The sequence below is a fragment of the Sipha flava genome, unplaced genomic scaffold (assembly GCF_003268045.1).
Source record: "Sipha flava isolate LNK unplaced genomic scaffold, YSA_version1 78_pilon_pilon, whole genome shotgun sequence".
Taxonomy (NCBI): Eukaryota; Metazoa; Arthropoda; class Insecta; order Hemiptera; family Aphididae; genus Sipha; species Sipha flava.
The window spans coordinates 274629-294668 of record NW_020273619.1 but is presented as its reverse complement, the minus strand read 5'-3'; the positions used below and the strand labels follow the sequence as shown (position 1 = coordinate 294668).

The 20040-nt window shown below is 31.1% G+C and overlaps 1 protein-coding gene across 2 annotated transcripts in view; it reads left to right on the top strand.

The window, feature by feature from the left end:
* The first annotated feature begins 17508 nt into the window (after positions 1-17508).
* LOC112692896 (transmembrane and TPR repeat-containing protein CG4050) overlaps positions 17509-20040 on the top strand; it is a 47360-nt gene continuing 44828 nt past the window's right edge. For both annotated transcript variants that reach the window (XM_025567720.1, XM_025567719.1), the window contains exon 1: positions 17509-17990. The gene's annotated coding sequence lies outside the window, so the exon portion shown is untranslated. The remainder of the gene's footprint in view (positions 17991-20040) is intronic.

The following is a 20040-nucleotide window of genomic DNA, read 5'->3' as shown; positions in this document are numbered from 1 at the left end:
CTAGTTAAACTTAATATTCCCAATAATTCTTTCGTGATCACGATAAATCAATCAATATAAATATGCGATCAAGGAAAATGAATTGACCCCCACGACATTGTAGTCACGTCATTAAGAATAAACGTCCGGGAACGCTGACGGGTTTTATTTCATCACAATACGCGCCCGCATACGACCAATCAGACGCAGGAACTGATCGCCAAGCTTAAGCGGGAAGTGATCGGGTATCCTCCATACAGCCCGACATCGCATCCAGTGATTTTCACATATTCCCCGCCCTAAAGAAATACCAAGGAGGGATAAAGTTCGCGAGGACGAGGTGCAAAAGGAGGTCAATGCCTATCTTCGCAACGCGAACGGAAATTGGTATAATGACGAAATTCAAAAGTTCACCGAGTGGATGAGGAAAATTATCGAGCACCACGGTAACTATATCAAAAAATACCTAAAACCATGATCTTTCCAATGATGTATCTAACAATATAAATAATTGTAATCCTCTATGGAAAAAAAAAAAAATTGAAGACTTTATTTTTTACTTTTCCAATTGTACTTGATGAGTTGATTCATAGTAGAATCAACTTTTCTCTTGTTTTCATAAAATATTATTTTTGTGTATAGATTCAGATATCAAAATAAAAACGAACCCCGACAAATATACAAAAATCCGTAATGATATATAAATTGTCATATTTATAAAATATTAGTTTACCAGTTAATACTTTACTACTGTTCGATTTCATTGTATATTATTATTCTGCAGGTGTATATGAATTTATTTATTCCTGTAAATATTAAATTTGATGATCTCTGTGTTATTTAGTATCTATCTATAAACCGTCCACTATGGACATTTTATTTTTATTTTATTGACGCTAGAATTACCGCACTGTCATGTTTTTTTTTTTTTTTTTTGCTACAATTTACAAGCTGACAACTTTTGACACATGCCAACAAAATTACTGTAATAATAATTAAAAATGTTTTTATTTATTTTTAATCCATATTACCAAGGTAAACTGAGTTTAGAGAGTGGTAGTGATGCTATCAAAATATTACAATGGCTTCAAACCTTCTACGGACAATGCAGACCATTTTACAAAAAACCACAGCATAATCAGTCCATTAGATCCTGAGTCTATTAATCTCAGTTTTACCTATATTCATTTTTATATAGTATAAGCATATAAATATTTTGTTATATATTTTTAACGGAATCAATTATAGTATTTATGATCATTTTATATTGGCTTATGATCATTATTTGAGCATAACACTCAATGTAGTAGATAACCAACACGAGGACAATTTTCATAAAATACTGTTATTTGATTGTTACAGAAGTATAATTTGCACGCATGAAAAGCACAATTTTTGAATAATTGATGATAAACGTTATAAGAGCACTTATCCAAGTAACTCGAGCATTATTGCTACGCTAAATCTAAATGAAAATTTTCATCGAAACTTTCGAACACTCGCACCACCACCGGAGACTGAAAATGCATCAATTGTATATACGCTCACTAAATAGTTTTTTCATTGTATTCCGCAAGTCTGCTGGAAGTAATGAAAAAAATGTCATTGTTTTCATAAACACTCATGAACAAATTATTATACACAAATGTGTGTGCTTCTTCTGCACATTATTACGAACGAAACTTGTTATAGTCTCGTGCGTATCATGAACAATACATGCCTAACTGTAACATGAATTTTTCTCAAGCTTGCATACTGAAGTACACGTTTTAAGAAATAATTTATTTCATAAAACACAATACGGTATTCAACTGTACAGTTTTTTTGTCACCTATCTGTGTCGGTGGTAATAAACGACTGTACGTAACATTCATACACACCTTCCTACGACTCAGCAATCGATTTTCAAAAGGAAACTACGTAGGATCACCAGTGATATTATAGTTAGATTGAATAATATTAAATTTCCAAACTATAGTATCGGGGAAAAGGTTTACAACGATTTATAATTACAAATTTTTTACAGGTTGATCATAATAAGGCTTCGCGCTTCTAAACAAAAATCATGAACGACACTTGATTTGTTTAATTAAATTGAAATCGAAGATATCACAGTAATTGAGTGCACGTCCAACCACTTCATAGTGATCTTTCATACTTATAGTAGAGTGAAAACCCTCGAAATCTCATTTTTATAATTGGTGGTAATTAATTATAAAGTATTTAAAACGAAAACTAACTATTTTGTATACTATTTTATATCCTACTAATTTATATGATTTAACTTAAAAAAGTTAGAAAATACTTTGAATTTTATTGCTTTTATTACCTATGTTTATTGTTAACGATAACAAATATATGAGATATAACAATATTTCGTTATTTCTGTTAGATTATACGGTATTTTCCAAATTTCAGTAAAAGTAGTAGGTTTATTGATATTAAGGAATCCAAATTTAAGCATTTTCAAATAATTTCATTCAAATAAAAACTGTCGATTTTATTTATTTATTAATTACTTTTCTTTTATTTAGCTATCCTCATTGTATTTATTATTTTATTATTAATTTTTTTATGAACTATTATAGAACTGTTAGAACTGTATATGTATTCTATATTTAGATATAATATGGTGAAATTAGTAAATTTGACAATGTTGCATACAATTTCATACTCGATCGTGTTTATTTATTTTTCTTAACCACCTTTTTGTTACTCATCTACAAATGTACGCAATCGTGTTGCCAATAAGGACAAATGTATACAATCGTGTTTTACCCCCTGCAGTAGTTCCAAATAATTGAGCTGATGCTAAGAGCCCATAATTGTGTTCAAAGTGACAATTTCAAGCATGTAACTTACATATTAGCTACATTGTAGCCCCGAACTCGGAAGTGATTACGAACGAAAAATAAAACGTTTACTCGTCACATCGAGTATGAAATTTAATAACTTCTTCAAGCAAATTATAGTTAAATTGCTACAACTATTTTTAACAGTGCTACACGCGAAAAATAAGATTTATGGTCGAAGAATTGAATCGATTAAGTATTCGTATTATTGCAAATCGATGTGTGCGTGCAATGATTGAAGTGGGAAGGATACGGAGGGATGGCATCTCTCTAATTTTTTATATTTACAGTTTTCATCCCTCTTCTTATTTTGTCTAGAATAACGCTTTCCTCCTAAGACTTGTATATTAAAATTATAAAACTTATTATTTTTATATTTATACATAAGACATTTTTTTTTCGGTGAAAATAATTGTTTTTAACATTTAGGCCCGGGCGCTCGGCTTATCATATTGTTTAGTATAAGCCGTTTCGCAACCCGTATTATACCCGTATTTAGAACCACAGACTAAGATAATATACCTTATGTGAACTATAAAAAAAAAATACAAAAAAAATATTATAGGTACTCAAGGTGTGAAGAATGTTATGATGATATCAGAAAATCTGAATGTAAGGCATCCCTCCACTTATCTTGAGCCATTTCGACTACTGTGTATGTTTGTGACTAACGGAAATCATAAAAACAATTGTTCTTGTGCAACGCACATACGAAAAATGGGTTGTCAGTCCAGGTCGAAATTATAGCAAGAGATTAGTAGCCAGTGGCTTTGCACTGATCGAGAACCACTGCCTTAAGGTGAACAGCATATCCGTGCCGTGTACACACAATCAGTGGCGTCATTTGGGGGAGGGAGCAGGGTATGCACTCGCACATCCTGAATTTTTTTCATCTTCAATTATTGGCTATTGGCCTAGATGTCACTGATACATGACCTAGCCGTCTTGACCTTCAGTTTTCCAATCTTTAATATTGTGCATGCACCGTGGCTAATCAGTAATCACTGCTAATCATAAATATTAGCCTGATGGAAGGAAAAATTTGGCCTATTTAATTGTTTGCACACACTTACAAAAAATTGAAATTACGCCCCTGCACACAATACGACGTTGTCGACCGGACGGGTTTCGGTTTTCCACCGTCGACGGTGCACGACCCGCGAAGGCTTTCGCACCCGTAACGCGACCAGACGTTGAACCGTGCGTGAGAAACAGCGGCAGTTGTACCAACCCCGAAAAAGATTGACGCCCGGAATTCTCCCGTTAATCCGGCAACAAGGATGATTTACACGAGTCGCCGACTTCCCACGGAACAAAAACCCTGAGCGCGTCACGCGAACGAGGGGGTGGCGGGCCGTATCTCGCTTTCCTCCGCGCGGCCAAGGGTGAAAAATCACGTTTTGATCCCGAGCCGGGGGGATTTGAGACCGCACGCAGACGGTCGGCTTGGCCTCTATCTCTACACGTCTCCCCGGGGACCAGCCTGGAACTGCGAAGCTTAATGACCTCGGAATTAGTGTCGTTTCGGATAAAAACCACCCGAAAGCTCGTTATTAATTACGTCATCAAAACCCACTCGAAACGGTACAAGATCTCGCGTACCCTTCGAACCCTCTCTCCCGTGGTTCGTGCGAGATTCGGTACGGGTGCGCGTGTAAGTTTCAAGGTCGCTTTACCGCGCGACAACGGTGCCCAAAGTGGTCCGTGCGGAACTTTGCAAGATCGCGACCAACTGCAACCGGCCGCCATCCATCGCGGAGCAATCGAATAATTCGTCCGACGCGTGACAACGCGTGGTAACAATGATGACGACAAATGTGTATCGACACGTCAGGTAACCGCGCGGAAATTAATTGGGCGAATAAATCCTTTTGGTTTTTCACGTCGATAAATAATAATTGTTAACGTTGAAAAAATATCAATGAGAAATCCATTACAAAAAATAGATTTTCGATGCCACCGCGGTCGTACTACTAATGTTTAATAAATCCCCTCTCCCTCACACACACTCTAAAATAATTATAAAACATTGTATTTATTAATTTATTTTTATGTCCAGGTACGTAGAAACCGATTTTATTTAGTAAAAATTAATGATTTTTTTTTTTCGTAATACAAACACAAAAACAAACGTAAAACATTTACAATAATTGTTTTGATCTATGGATTCTGTTTATGCAACGACAAAACAAAAACAATTACTGTATTATTAATCATCATAGTACCCACTATATAAAAAAAATAAAATATTGATTTAAGCCCCGGATTCTCGTTATTTTACTCAAAGTCGATTACTTGTGTGTACATTTTTCACTAAGGCTATTGAATGGTAATTTAATTCACGTAATAGACGTCCTGAAACGTCATACGTGTATCGATTATATACGTGCTGACGGATTCATCGAATTCGTTCCATCAACACTCGTGGAATACATAAATTAAGTTACAATTCATGTTCACGATCATCATGTGATCACTTCAACGTATTATCCTGCGGCTAGCTTAGACACTATTAGACGCGTACACATCTCATTATCCCTGCTCGTGTACACTATTGTTATGACGATAAATTGTATTAAAACGTGATTGTTCGTCCGGAAAATAGCAGTCAGAGTTATTCACTTCGGATCTATAACATGCGCGTTTCGTGAGTGATAACTAAAAGCAAGAACAATAGCTTATCATTTTAAAAGCGCAAAAAATCGCACTTAAAAATAGTGATGATCGAAATGTTTCGGATTATTAGACGAAAACACTCGGTTAATATTGGTATACATGATGTTCGAATGACCTGCAATGGGCTCTAAAAATAGTGTTTTTAAAACCACGCGACGGTGTAATTACTACCGAAAAACAAAATATAATTGATATTATACATTTTTAATTCTATCTATAGCAGAAAACATATTATAATAACTGGTCATTATGTTTTTTTTATTTTTTTTCAAACATATTAAATAATCCAAATTATAGGATTCACGTAAGCCAGCCGTCCTGCAAACATGTTGTAATCTATTGTACACGAACGTTTGGAAAAGTCTTACGCCATACAAAATAATAATAATAATAAAAAAAATAATAATCGTTGCCGCAAAAAGCTTTGCAAGATCTGGGACGCAGATATCTTCGAACTTTTACGTTTCCCTACCAATAAATAATCTGTAACGGCCGTATCGCTGCGCGCTGTGAGCTGGTTCGCAATTATTATATGACGTATACGACGTTCGCGTTCCGTTAGCCGACCACAATGGGAAAAGAAAATCATATAACGACGGCTGGTTGAATCTCTTCCGGAAATAACACCGCAGTTATCAAATCAGACGACGAAGACATAAAATGAGTTTCCAATACATTTGCCGCCCACGCGGTACTAACCCCGAGAACTGAATAAAACATTTCAGGCCAAGGTCGAGATTTATGGTCGGAAATGAACCCACCTTTGATCCGTTCAGCGATTTCCGGACACGTGATATACGCAGCATACGTTTCGCTACGAAATCCACATTTTTCGGATCAACGATCGTTTTGAAAATTATATTACGTTTATTAAATCTGCGCCATGTCATGCAAATATCTATGTGAAAAATATAAGAGCTCTACATACAGGACCATGGTTGTTTCTTTTTTTTTCTACTCGTTCTATTTTTTCCGCCAACTCAACGCTATAACCTATGGCTATAGTATTGATTGCATGCGAAAACCTATGATTTCTTCCCGTTCGTTCGACTTTTCACAATCATTTTTCACAAAAATTTAATCACATATAATATACCACATGAAATGTAGTAAATAAATTTCTGTTTTAGCGCAATATTATATATATATATATATATATATATATATGCGTGTACATAATTGTTGTGTTAATTTTTAACTGCAAATAGTTCCGGACTACTTCGTTACACGTAAATGTGTTGAAATAAAAATAAAATAAAAAAATGTGTTATTTTCTTCACTCGGAGTATAAACAATATCTACAGTTTAACGAGGTCTTTTGTACGCAATTAAATATAAAATACTACCATAAATGTTTACATAAAATTCAAATACAATTTTTTTTATTTGTTTTTGTTAAAAATAAAAAACAATCTGTACGTTCCTTTATACGTACATTAAGTAATTCGTATGCCAAATAAAAAAAAATGTATTCTGAGAAAGACATCCAGTGGTAACATCACCGAACAAATAAAGCACCATAACGGTTAAAAATGAATTCTGAATATTTCTTTCAGATGTTGAACGAAACGGGGAATCTTCACCGTTGGTTTTGTAGTAACATGTGTGTGAGTTTTCTTTTTTTCGTTCGAAAAACACTTTTCAAAGCAGCCAGTGAAAAGCTCAATAACTTTCATATGACTGTATCTTTACGGATTGTAAATTGAACACGGAATGTGCTTCGCAAGATAGTTTTCTGGTTTTTAGTAATTTAGGATTAAAAAAAAAAATTCACGAATTGCAACAAAAATCACTGAAATTACATAAACGAGTTTGTTTTTAATAAAATCCAATCATATTTGAATAAACCTATAACCAATCATGAAAAACATTTCGGATTTAAAATATCTCAATTATTGAAAGCATATTATATGGTACAACGTTACAACATCGCAGCTTCTCTATCGTATGATAATATTACTGTATATAAAATTAGTAATCAAATTGAAACGTTTTTTTCATTATGATTGCCAAATACATTATCGTTTCGATTTGCAATTTTATAGAAGTATTATTAAACGATTTATTTTTTATAATTATGATTATTATGACGTTTTTTTACCGGATTTAGGTCATATTATACAAGCTTTGCCGACGTGAGAATCGATATTGTACAGGTATCACATTATCGATTTATATGTAATATTTTTTTCTCGTTCGGTAAATATATTTACATACCACCGTCACGTATATAATATAATAATCGAGTAAACACCATGTGAAAAATGTTAATTCAATCGTATAAAATTGGTCAATCCAATAATGTCGTAGGTACCTATAGTCGACCAAAAATCAGCTTATGACAAACATAAGCGTGGTTAAGTTGTACAAAGTGCTCAGTTCAGTCGTAAAGAAAACATGTATATCTCGGCAGATGGTTATCGTATAGCTGATAAAATGGTGGAACAAGTTCCATAAAACCACCATAATACTACAGAATACACGATTTTTAGCCAATTTCGTTAAAATGATTTATTATTTAATGTTATTTTATCTCGTGTTCAAGTGTGTTCAATTAGTCAGCTTTTTCATTTATTTTTAAGATGAATTTCAACTAATTTTCATATTTATTATGAAACAATTTGATTTCGTTAATCGAGTGGTTAACATCATACCTATTAAACACCATATACAGTGATTTTCTATAATGTATAAATGTCATATTTTTAATTTTGTCATATAAATCGACCTATTATATTATTTATATTTTATTGATATTATTATATTTATTGCTCCCAACTATTTTATTTGAATTCATTTTATAAAATTGTAGCGATCGTACACAATTTTTGATAATTTCAACGTTTTTGGTTAAATATTATGAAACATACTCTAAGCAAATCATCTGTAGTAAAAGTATAAACGATTTTCAAGGAACCGCCAATTATTTTTGTCTGCCTTATAACATTAATAATGTAGTTTCAGTATTTTTCAATTAAACTATCAAAACTATTTTGCGTATTTTGTATTGAGCACAATAAGTTATCAATATTTATTTAAAATAATTTTCAAATAGGTTATATTTTTTATTTATTATAATTAAACTTCTGCAGTTTTGGTCCTTAGTTTTAATACATATTAAAAGATTTAAGTTAACTACTCAATTACCTCAATAACTAAAAAGTATAGTACCTTTTATTAACTCAAGTAGAATAAATACAAACCTATATTTATGTATAGTATTTATAGTACCTACTTAAAAAAAATTTCAATAAAAGTTATCAACAATATTGTCATTATCAATAAAAACATTTAAAAATAAGTCAATCTATTGCAAGAAATGCTATTTTTATTGTTTTATATTTAAAATATTGGAAAATAGTCTGTTTATAATTATTAAAACAATACTTATAAACAGCGAGTTTTTCTAAATTTAAACATGAAAAGAAGGGTGAGATGATAAGGGTTCATTAGGTTTTCAAGTAATTTAAGAAGTTAAGGCATTTCAATTACGGAAAAGTAGATATCTTGGAGGTGGATGTTTTTGGAATGTTTCCAATATTTTTGCTCGCGTCAATTCTTCGTTTCGTCCAAGAAAAGACAATAATAATAATAATCTCTATGGTTGGCACTGAAAATCATTTCTTAAACGGTTTGTACTCAAAAATAAAAAATAATAATTATAACTTTATATACATATTCAAACAAAATTAATTGAAAATAATTTCAATAATTAATAAGTAAAAATTATTTGGAGTTCGTTTACTCTGAGTATTGTAATTTTGATATTAACAAAATTGTTTTCATTACTGTTATTAATATATTTAAAACATACTAACTTTTTATAAAATACTTATCAAAACTAAAAAATATACAATCAAATATATTTATATTATTAAATATTTGTATTTCACAAACTACTAATTCCAATGTATTATATTTCTTAAAAATAATTTTTCAAATATATGATTTAATTTTAAATGTATGTTTGGTAGATAGTAGGTACTCGTACAATAATTATTAATTAGTTTTTGGTCGAAAATTATTTATGAGAAAAGAAATTAGTTATTTGCTACGTTTAAATTATTTTGGCTCATTTTTATATTAAGTTTCATTTCTCTAAAAAAAATATATTTTACTCGAAAGTTTTTTTTTTTTGGCAAAGTGTTCTGAGTAAATAATGTCATTTGGAAATGATGTAATTGTTATTGTACTCTTATTCAATAATTAATTGGCATTGTTTATAAGATGAGTTTTTCTAACCGTGTATACGAGCAATCACGAATAACTCGAGTTAAATAAAGATTGAATATACCCTTGGAATAAAAGGCATACTATATAGGACCATAAGAGCATGCGTATACATAAAGGTGTGCGAGGTACGTACACCGTATCATTATAATCCCTTACGAGTTCATTAGTGTTCATATTCCTAATTTGAAAACGAAAACTTTCAACGAGGATTAAACGATAAGTTTATAAGTTGTTACTGCATGGTGACATAGGACGAAGAAAGACGCAGTCCATGTTCTCGTGAAACATTTTGTTTTGAAAATAATCCCAACTACCCAGGTGTCGAAAAGGCATTTGCTTAAAATGTTTGTACGCACGTCATTAATTAAACATGAACCATGTCAGTACTATGGGTCAAACATAAATCGACGAAGTTACCAATAGATACTATACACTGTCACTTTCATACATATACATATACAAATAGAGGAAAGTTATTTGCTCCGACTTGTTCAGTTCTCCACCGAAGAGTATATAGTTGAATCGCGTGTACACGAAAAAGACCTTTGGGAATACCTGGCTCTTCTCCAAATATTTATCCTTAACATAGTACGAGTATCCATTGTGCCTAGAGGACCTTTCTTTACTAGTATCAGATGAATTAAAACATGTGTGGAATTCTTCAAGCGTTGATATTTGACAGAACGAATGGAAAACCGGTCAAATGTCTCCTGTATATGATTTGATCAACATCAAACACAATTTTTTCGCGTTACATTTTTTGTTCTATTTATAATATATGATAAACAGAGCATGTATTATAAGGATTTGACATACGTAATTAATAATGTATTAATGTTTCTATGCGAATTTTTCAAATCTTTGCGTAATGCACACGTGTTATACATGTTTGTAATATTTTTAATTAAATAACGTTACCAGTTATATTTTCATGTTATTTATGTAAGTTATTATGTTTTTGGAATACGGTTAATTATATATGTAACATTGATGATAAATTAAAAAATCAATGTAATAAGTCTTATCAATTTATCATACTTATACTAAGACCTAAAATAATAGTGTTCGTTATTTGAAATTCAAGTTTTCGAACAATAAAATTATTTTATTCATTAAAATATATTATTAAACAATAAATTATCAATAAATATTAAGTGAACTGAACTAGATTTATTTCAATTTTCTCATTGTACATATTTTATTGTTGAAATTAGTTTCATAAAGTTTATGAATCCAAGCGATATATTGCATATTATCCTCTATTGTTTATAACTTGTATAATTTAATAAATACCAGGATACATTTTTTATTCCATTATTCCCTACCCATGAGTTATTATAGTACCGTAGTGAACCTATAACAGGATTAAATATAAAAAAAAATATTAATCATTTACGAGTTGAATTATTATTAATATTGCTATTGGAAGATATATTAATGCCGCCGATATATGTCTACATTTTAGTTTTTCTTGAATTTAACTATAATGATTAACAAAAATACAATAAATTTTGTGCTAACACAAAGAATGCACTAAGAAAAAAAAACATTAAATTGATATACGTAATAAGAACGTAATAAAGCAGTTTTAACTTGCGTAATTATTCATTATAAACTAGAAATTTGATAGATTATATTATCATGTCATTGATTCGGAAAAACGCTCAGAAAACTATACCTACAACGATTTTAGAGGATTAGAAAATTGACAAAACAAACCATTCATATCTATACAGATATTATATTACTAGTATTTATAATCTTAATATTATAATATAATGAAATTAAATAAATTAATATAAAATAATATAATATTAAATTAAATCGATATTATAATATAACCGAAAATCAATACATCACATAATATGTGATGTATTGATTTTTGGTTGAAAAAATTCGAGTGATCCCATGTTGAATATTTAGTAAATATTGCACAATATTTTTAAACAGTATTTATGATAATATGAAAATAACGAAAATTTCGGTTCCCAATATCATATCAAACGAATAGCGAAACCTATAAAAAGTGTTTTTGACGGCTTATTTTCATATAAAATTTCAATACAGTCGAACAAGCGTATGGTGCGGGTATACACGTGTAATCGTATGTAAATTACGTGCATACCGATTCGTATACACACATACGGCGAATATTTATACGTATACAATATGTATACGTATAATAATATGTACAATATTCCTCAAAACTTTCGACGTTTAACGCGCACAATAATATTCGAATACCTTTGTACAATCCTCGATGGTGTACGCGCGCCTACAGTAGACGATATACCCGATATAACCGATTGGTCTATTGAAATTGTTGACAATGAGCACCGTTATTAGTGTACGTCATGTCGTATTATATGGTTCGATCTCGTTTGTCACCTTACATCCCGCCCCGCCGCCACCACCGTACGCAGTCGGTCCGACCCCTCGGCGGCGCGATCGCATCCCTTGTTCATTATTTTTCCCATGACAGTGCGTTTAATTGAGTACTCGCAGTTTGTTCGTCGGACGACGGACACATAAAGTCCTTTGCCCGCTCGTCCCGGGCATCGGTTTTTAATTGGACGGCGACTGGATTTATCCAAGACACGACGAAGACTAATGGTTAACGGGGCCGGGGCAATTTCGGGGACGTTGTCAGTGCCGGGAAGAAGAGTTAATCTAACGGCGGAATCGCAAGTCGTGCGTGTGCGTACATATGTGCGCGTAGCAACGCCGGACGTCGTCAGTGGCCCGGTTTTAAGGGGTTGCGGTGTTGGCGGTCGAGGGGAACGCTTTCGGAAGAGAAATCGTCAAACATTTATTTTTATCCTCGTTTTATGAATTTAAACGTACAATAAATTACACCACGTCCCCGCAACAGGGTGCTGTGCGACACGTCTTAAGTATTTTCGTCATCCTTCTTCTAAACGATATTTCATCTTTAACGCGTCTCTATGGAATAAAAACACGCGCTTAGCCAATTGTTTTATAATATTTCATTTCGTCGGTCGTAATTACACAATAATTATATGAACGAATGTGGAGCGTAGGCCAAAAACGTAATACGTCTTTCAAAAAATAACCACAGTTTTGGTCCCATCGAATCGGATTGTTTTGTAGAAGAACTATATTGAATCAACATCATGTGTGCACGGTTTTTAAACTCTATTATTGCATTTCGTAGTTCGATATGGGGGGGGGGCAGCTAACAATTTCCAAGAATTCAATTTTTCGAAAAACTAATACATTTTACTTTTAGTTAAAACTTCTTATTTAAATTCTAGTTTAAATCTTGTTTCGGATTCCGTCAACGGTTCACTGTCATTAAATGCATATCATTATTACGAACCATTATGAATTATGAAAATTATGAAAAATACTATTTTAATGATAAAAAAACGTTAACAAAGTATAATAGAACTTTGATATACTTGTTCGTATTTTTATTCCTCTCGATACACTTTATATTACAATGTTTCTAATGGAAAAAACAACTTTTAGTACAATGAGAAAATGATTCACTCATCATGGAGAAACTATTATTATCCATTCACCTCAGAGTAATATTTATTTTAAATTTATATTTTTTTGAATTTTACATTAAATTACATTAGTATTATATTTTGAATATTAAATATTTAATGTTTATTATTTTAAAGGTTTACTTTGTTATACTATAGAGTACATAAACGTTTTTTTTTTGAAACTAATGAACTAAATAGTTTTAAAGTGAGTTAATATTGCACTCAACTAAATAAAATTATATTTATTATACATCTACAATTATTTTTGTTTATTTAATTATATTAAAATATAAGTTATTCTTTTAAAGTTATTGAACTTAACATATTTGTTCAGTTTTGAATTTATATTAATAAATTAGTTGTAATTTTAATTAAACTATTCGACATGACAAATTTCATATTTTATTTGTTTTTATTAAGTTCAAATTAAAGTTTAACATTTTTTTTTTATATTAATTACCTTATCTTTATTGTTTAATTACTCAGGAGAATGTCTTAAAAAATAACGTTTGCTCATTTTTGGCTTACAACGGTTCCAAGTGGCAGTTTAATATATATATATATATAAAAATTAATTACAATGGTTTCGACCTAGGTTGATCAAACATTGATATAAAATTAAACTTATAAATTTACTGAATCTCAGTATATTTATATAGAAACTATTTCTATAACTCATATAAATATACATTATGGCAGATATAATCAGCATCAATTATTATAAATTGCGTTTTGATTAAACAGGTTAATATTAATTACTACTTCACTTAGCAATTACCTATTGATTCATTCATCCACGCTGTCCACCTTATAGTTTTGGTAGTTTCAATAAACCTGCCTCTCAGCTTGATGTTTGAAGTGTTGAACATTTTAAATACTATTAAGATAAGACGTAAAAGGTTTTTGAGCTCTTTCCTATGTAATTTGCTTATATGAACTATATCTGAAATAAAAGTTTGTGTGACCACCTGCGTCTCATAATTAGTGTTTAATAATGCAAGAGAATATTATATAAATTTATTATTACATATTTACTACCTAATAAGTTTTCTATCAACGTGCTTGCAATAAAGATATACACACATAATGTTCTTTTAAGTTATTTTATAGTGTTCCATATACTTTTTATCGTTTAGTGTTATACAAAAAATAAATATAAGTATATTACTTGTTTTGACATTATTTAAAACATTATCTACACGCGTATTACTATTATTGATTAATTTTTAATGTTATAATTGCGTGTACAAAAAGTAATAAAAATTTAATTCCAATATAAACATTATAAACTAAACGAATAAATAATAAAAATTAAATTACATAAATTGATAAATGAATTCACGTATTTTTATGTATTTTTTAATTTGGTACACAATATTATTTTAACGCTTATTAGTGATGAATAATGTGATAAATAAAATTTTAAAAAACTTAAGTTAATAATAAGTACGTTATTAGGTACATTAGTCATTTAGTTAACCGACACTCATATTTTAAAAGAATAATTATGTGCTATCCAAAATACATTACTAGGTAGATTATTACATTCAAAAAGGATAGTAAAAAATACAATCTTCGAAACAGTAAAAGAAGAATCTTGTGTGACATTACTTTGAAACATCAAACACAAAATTCACACCCTTAAGACTGCAGGTATGTTACACTGAAGTTCAAGATGTGCATTGTACATTTTTTTGCATAATGTACAATATCCATGTTTAAAGAAAAATTAAAATCGTTTAAAATGCATTATTATTATACACGTATCAGAAGAGAAATTAATATTAATAAAACATACTCCTATCGCTGAGGCCTATTTGGTCTTATATTTTTCATGTTATTTGTAATTATTGTGTTCCGTTTTCTTTTACACACATAACATGGATTATAATTTTATAAATGAAGAAAAACATAAAATAACGAAACATTTTTGTTTTTTTCATTGCTGTACCTTACTGTACATTGATATACGATTATAAACGATTATAATCATACGATATAAAAAGTAGTTATTTAATAATGTCAATGATTTAAAACACGTGATATTTTAATAATTGTGTGGATGAAATTAAGCCATTGAATATGGTTCTAATGCAGGTAATTACGAATTTAAGATATACACAGAAGGAAGGATTATAATACTATAAAGGATGCGCTCTGACCTTAGAACGCATCAACAATCCATGTTTAATTGTTTGTTCTATTTGGAATACATAGTAATACTAATACTTTCAAGTTTAAATCATGTCGCATATTATAAATGTGATAAAAATCGCTTATTATTTTTACGTGTATGTGTGATGAGTAATATAAACTAAATGTTATTTATTTGCCCATTGAATACGTATTTTCATAAAATATCACTTATTTTCGCAAAAAATGAATTTAATATGTACTTCTACCATGTTTTCGAAAGATATTTTATATTTTTTTCCCCTACAAATGAATCTGACCCATAATTAATAACGAACCTTTATTGCATAATAGTATCTTATAACCACGAACAAATTGTAAAAGGATAAACACTACTTATTTCTTTAAAATTACATACTATATTCGACGATATATTTTAATAGACTTAATAGTCCATGACTTATTTATTATTTATTTATTAGAATTCCATACACACATATCCGGTTTGCAGTGTAGGCATTAGAGTATACAATTGAATAGCAAACTTTTGAAATTAGTTAACTTCGGTTGGTACCTACAATACTAAGCTAGTTACTAATTTTACTTTTACAGAAAATTGACTGAATATATTGCCCAAGTATTGCACAACAATATTATTAGGAGAAAAAAAAAGTTGATTGATTGATACTCATGATAAAATTTTGCATTAGAAAGATACATTTATTTCGGATATTTTTGTTAACATTTAAATTTTTTACGAAACTGACGACAATGAAACGTCAGTTTGTATAGAAAGAACAATAAGTGTCGAAAACATCTGATAAATTGAACCCGGTTAGAAAAAAAATAATGGACAAAATTCAGAACTTGGTACTGGACATTCGTCTCGCTTCACTCATAACGCAGTCGCAAGTCAGAGTCACATTATTATTATAAATTTTGAAACAATGATAAATCATCATGTTTAAAAGAAAACCAATTTTAAGCAAGTTAATTAGTGTTTTTTTTTTTTATTTATTTATTTTTGACATTTTTCATTTGTTCGTACATTTATAAGTACATTTTATAACCGATATAAGTAGATTTTTTTTATTATTTATACCACATCTACTAATGTAGTTAATAGTAAAAACAAGATTTCTATGATTTTGTTATTTTTAGAGTATAAATAATTATTAAATTATTATGATTATTATTGTATAATAATTCTTGTCAGGGTATCAATGTAGACTGTGTATTTATTAATAGAAACTTCAAACGAATCAATACGCCATTTTTTGATGTTCTGTATATTAGTATATAAAAGTTTTATTGATACACAATTGAGTTTATCATAATAAGGACATGGATAAAAAATGTTTTCAAAGTAATCGTTCAACTAGAAAGGATTTACGATCGATTGACAAAGAAAACACGTACACACGTACAGTAAGACCGATTGTAGTTTCTTCGGTCCATTGATGACGATGTAAGTAGAAAAAAAAATCTTCATTTCCACGGTGGATTTCATGCGGACGCTGAAGAACACTACAGAACGAATCGTGACGGAACCGTTCACAGTCCTTCTGAACGATAGCGCAGAAGGAAAATGCATCATAAAAATTTTAAATAAAAACGAAAACTGAAGCCGTAGTATTTCGACGAGACGATTAAAATAAATAATAATCGTTGCCGGGCCATCAGCAATGTCGACCACATCTTATCGGCAGTCGAAATCATTGTTTCGCCAATTCACCGCAGTCGGTTAAAGGGGTCGTCGCCGTCGCCGAAGGGTGTGTGAGCTGCGTCGACGGGGTAACGGTCGAAGTGGGGGTGGTACACGGGCACTGTAGCTGCCTGCCAGGACCCGAATAAAAACCGTTCTCGGCCGTTGGCGCGGCGACTGCGACGGGGTAGTGGCGCTCGGTAGCCGTCGGTCGTGGTCGTGCGGTGGCGGCAGCGCGGTCGATGGGTCGGCGAGTGAAAGGGTACGATCGGGTAGACTGGCGGAGGGAATTGAAAAAAAAATCCGACAGGAGCACGGTGGGAGGGAGGTACCGTAAGACCGTCGCCGCCAGCGCTCACTAGGCGCCGCCGAGGCAACGACCAGCGGCGGCGTAGGCGAGCAGCAGCGCGGGCAGCGGCGGCGGCAGTCCTCGTACGAACCCCACCACATTCGGGTCGTCACTATGAGTTCGCAGCCCGAGAAACGTTACCACAACCGCAGTCTCGTTCCCGTGTCAACCGCGATCGCTCCGTCTTCGTAGGTAACCGCGTGGTGAACTGCACGGCGGACCGGGGAATAAAAGATGTCGACGAACAAGACGACGATCGGTAGCAGTGTGTCAGCCGAACGCTCCGTCGTCCACCGTTCGCGACCGGTATAAACACCGGGGCCGCGGTGTTTTCCATTTTACGATATTTTGTTTTTTGATATTTTTTTTCCACTTCCGTACCGCGCGAGTGTGTTCGGCGAGTCTCAAACGACGTACTGAATAAATATTACAATCGTGTACTTCGCATCGCGTTTCCGTGTCCGTTCCGTGGTTCGACGACGGCGACCGGACCGTCTCACCAGACATGATCGCGCGGACCCCGTCACCGTGAGCTGATCCACGAAATCGTGAGTAACTAAATTATCTACTATATTATGCGACTTTTCTACGATGTACGAATATTATAACAATAGTAACGTCATTATAGCGATCGTAGTCGACGTGTATTAAAACTGCAGATCCGTGAACAGATGCGTTCATTATTTATACGATATGTACAAGAATATTGTATAAAGATCCTTGTAATGACAAAAAATCCATTTAACAATTCCTTTTAAAATATCTGAAGAACGTGTAAAATGTGTACGTCAAAATTCAGTATCATCCAGTGAATGAAAATATCATAGCACTATAATAGTGATCTTGAAGAATACCTATAACAAAGTAGTTAGATAATTGAAATCTCAAAAGTTATAAAATAAACAACTTTTATTAATTTTCGAAACGATTTAAAATCTGTGGTGATTACGCCATATAAAACATTCTTTTTTACATAATTTTTTTTTAAACATACCGTTGGAAGAATCTAAAACAATCTAGTATATTACATAGTATATGGCATTCTGTAATATTATTTTACTTTAAGTGGCGTCCGAGTAAATATAATCATCAGAAGCTAATGTTCTTGTTCATTCGACTATCATAATATTAATTAAGATTTTTTAATATTTAAAATACAAATATGTATAACTTGTCATAATAAATTCTTCAAAATACTCAGAAAATGTTTAATTTGAATTTTAGGAGAATAGTTTTAAATTGGACTCTAAGACTTAAAGTGACATATCTGCATTTTACGATTGTAGGTTTATTTATTACTAAAATAATTTGAATCTCTACGTGCAATAATTTTACCAGACTTAAAATGCCGATAAACCTCGCGATGAACTAATTGATTTCCCTTCTATTTTTGTAAGAATCAGTTCTTATTCTGATTGAGTTTAAATAAATGTATAGTCTCTTTTGGTAGAGTAAAAAGGGTCTTTTGGCTATTAACTGTTAAGTAAAGATATCTATACTTTTGATCCATCATTTAAATGTTAATAATTAAGAATAATATAATTGTCATTGAGAAAGAGATAAACAATTTACAATAATTGTAAACATAAAAATTTAAACCTCAAGATTTAAAGATAAATAGTTATGACAAGTAACTATTTTCTGTTATTTTTATAGGTAACTTGGTAGGTAATTCTTCTGTTAGAAACACAAAATGTATGAATTTATAACAACAAATATACAATATATATATACTAGCTAATATATGAATAATAATAATGTATTATAATTTTATCTATTTTATTATTGACATAAAAAAAAGAATCGTAGTTTAGTACAAATTCGATATAATAAATTGTTTTTTAATCATTATCCATTGTTAACCATCCTATGCTTAAAACATAGTCGCGTTATGAGATCCATTCTTCTATGTATTCTAAGATTCTATATCCCTAGATGCATCTAGAAATAAAACTTCAACATAATCTTTTATAAAAAGTCAAATATCGAACCACTGAATTTTCTTTAAGCTTTTTTAATACTCGCATTAGCATTACATATGTTTTTTTTAAATTATTTCAGATGTATTTAAAAAAAAAACAAAATTCGTAAAATACTAAAATAGTTAGATTACTTACTATCTACTTTATAAAATTTATTTTTACAAAACAATCATGAAATAATAAGAAATATTTTGCGGTAAATTGGTACAATAATAATTAATTACTTTACTATTTTTGTTGTAGACAAATTCTGTTTATATACAAGTGATAATTCACATTCCGTTATCCCATAATCACCGATTATTGATGTAAACAGTTGTTATCTTAGTTTATATTTAAGTCGGAACATTTTGAAATAATTAACACACATTAGGCGATTCGAACGCGCGCGTCCGTGTTTTAAAAATATCGGGATTAATATAGATTATTAATATATAATAATATATATATATTATTAATATAGATTAATATATTAAAAATCGCTTAAAATTGAACATGCAGTTGGTTGTATATAGATTGCATGCAAGAAAATGAGATTTGCGTTCGGTAGCGTCTGGTTGCGGTTGGATGTGACCAATTACGCATGTTTAATTTTGAGCTTTTGGTCATGATTTGA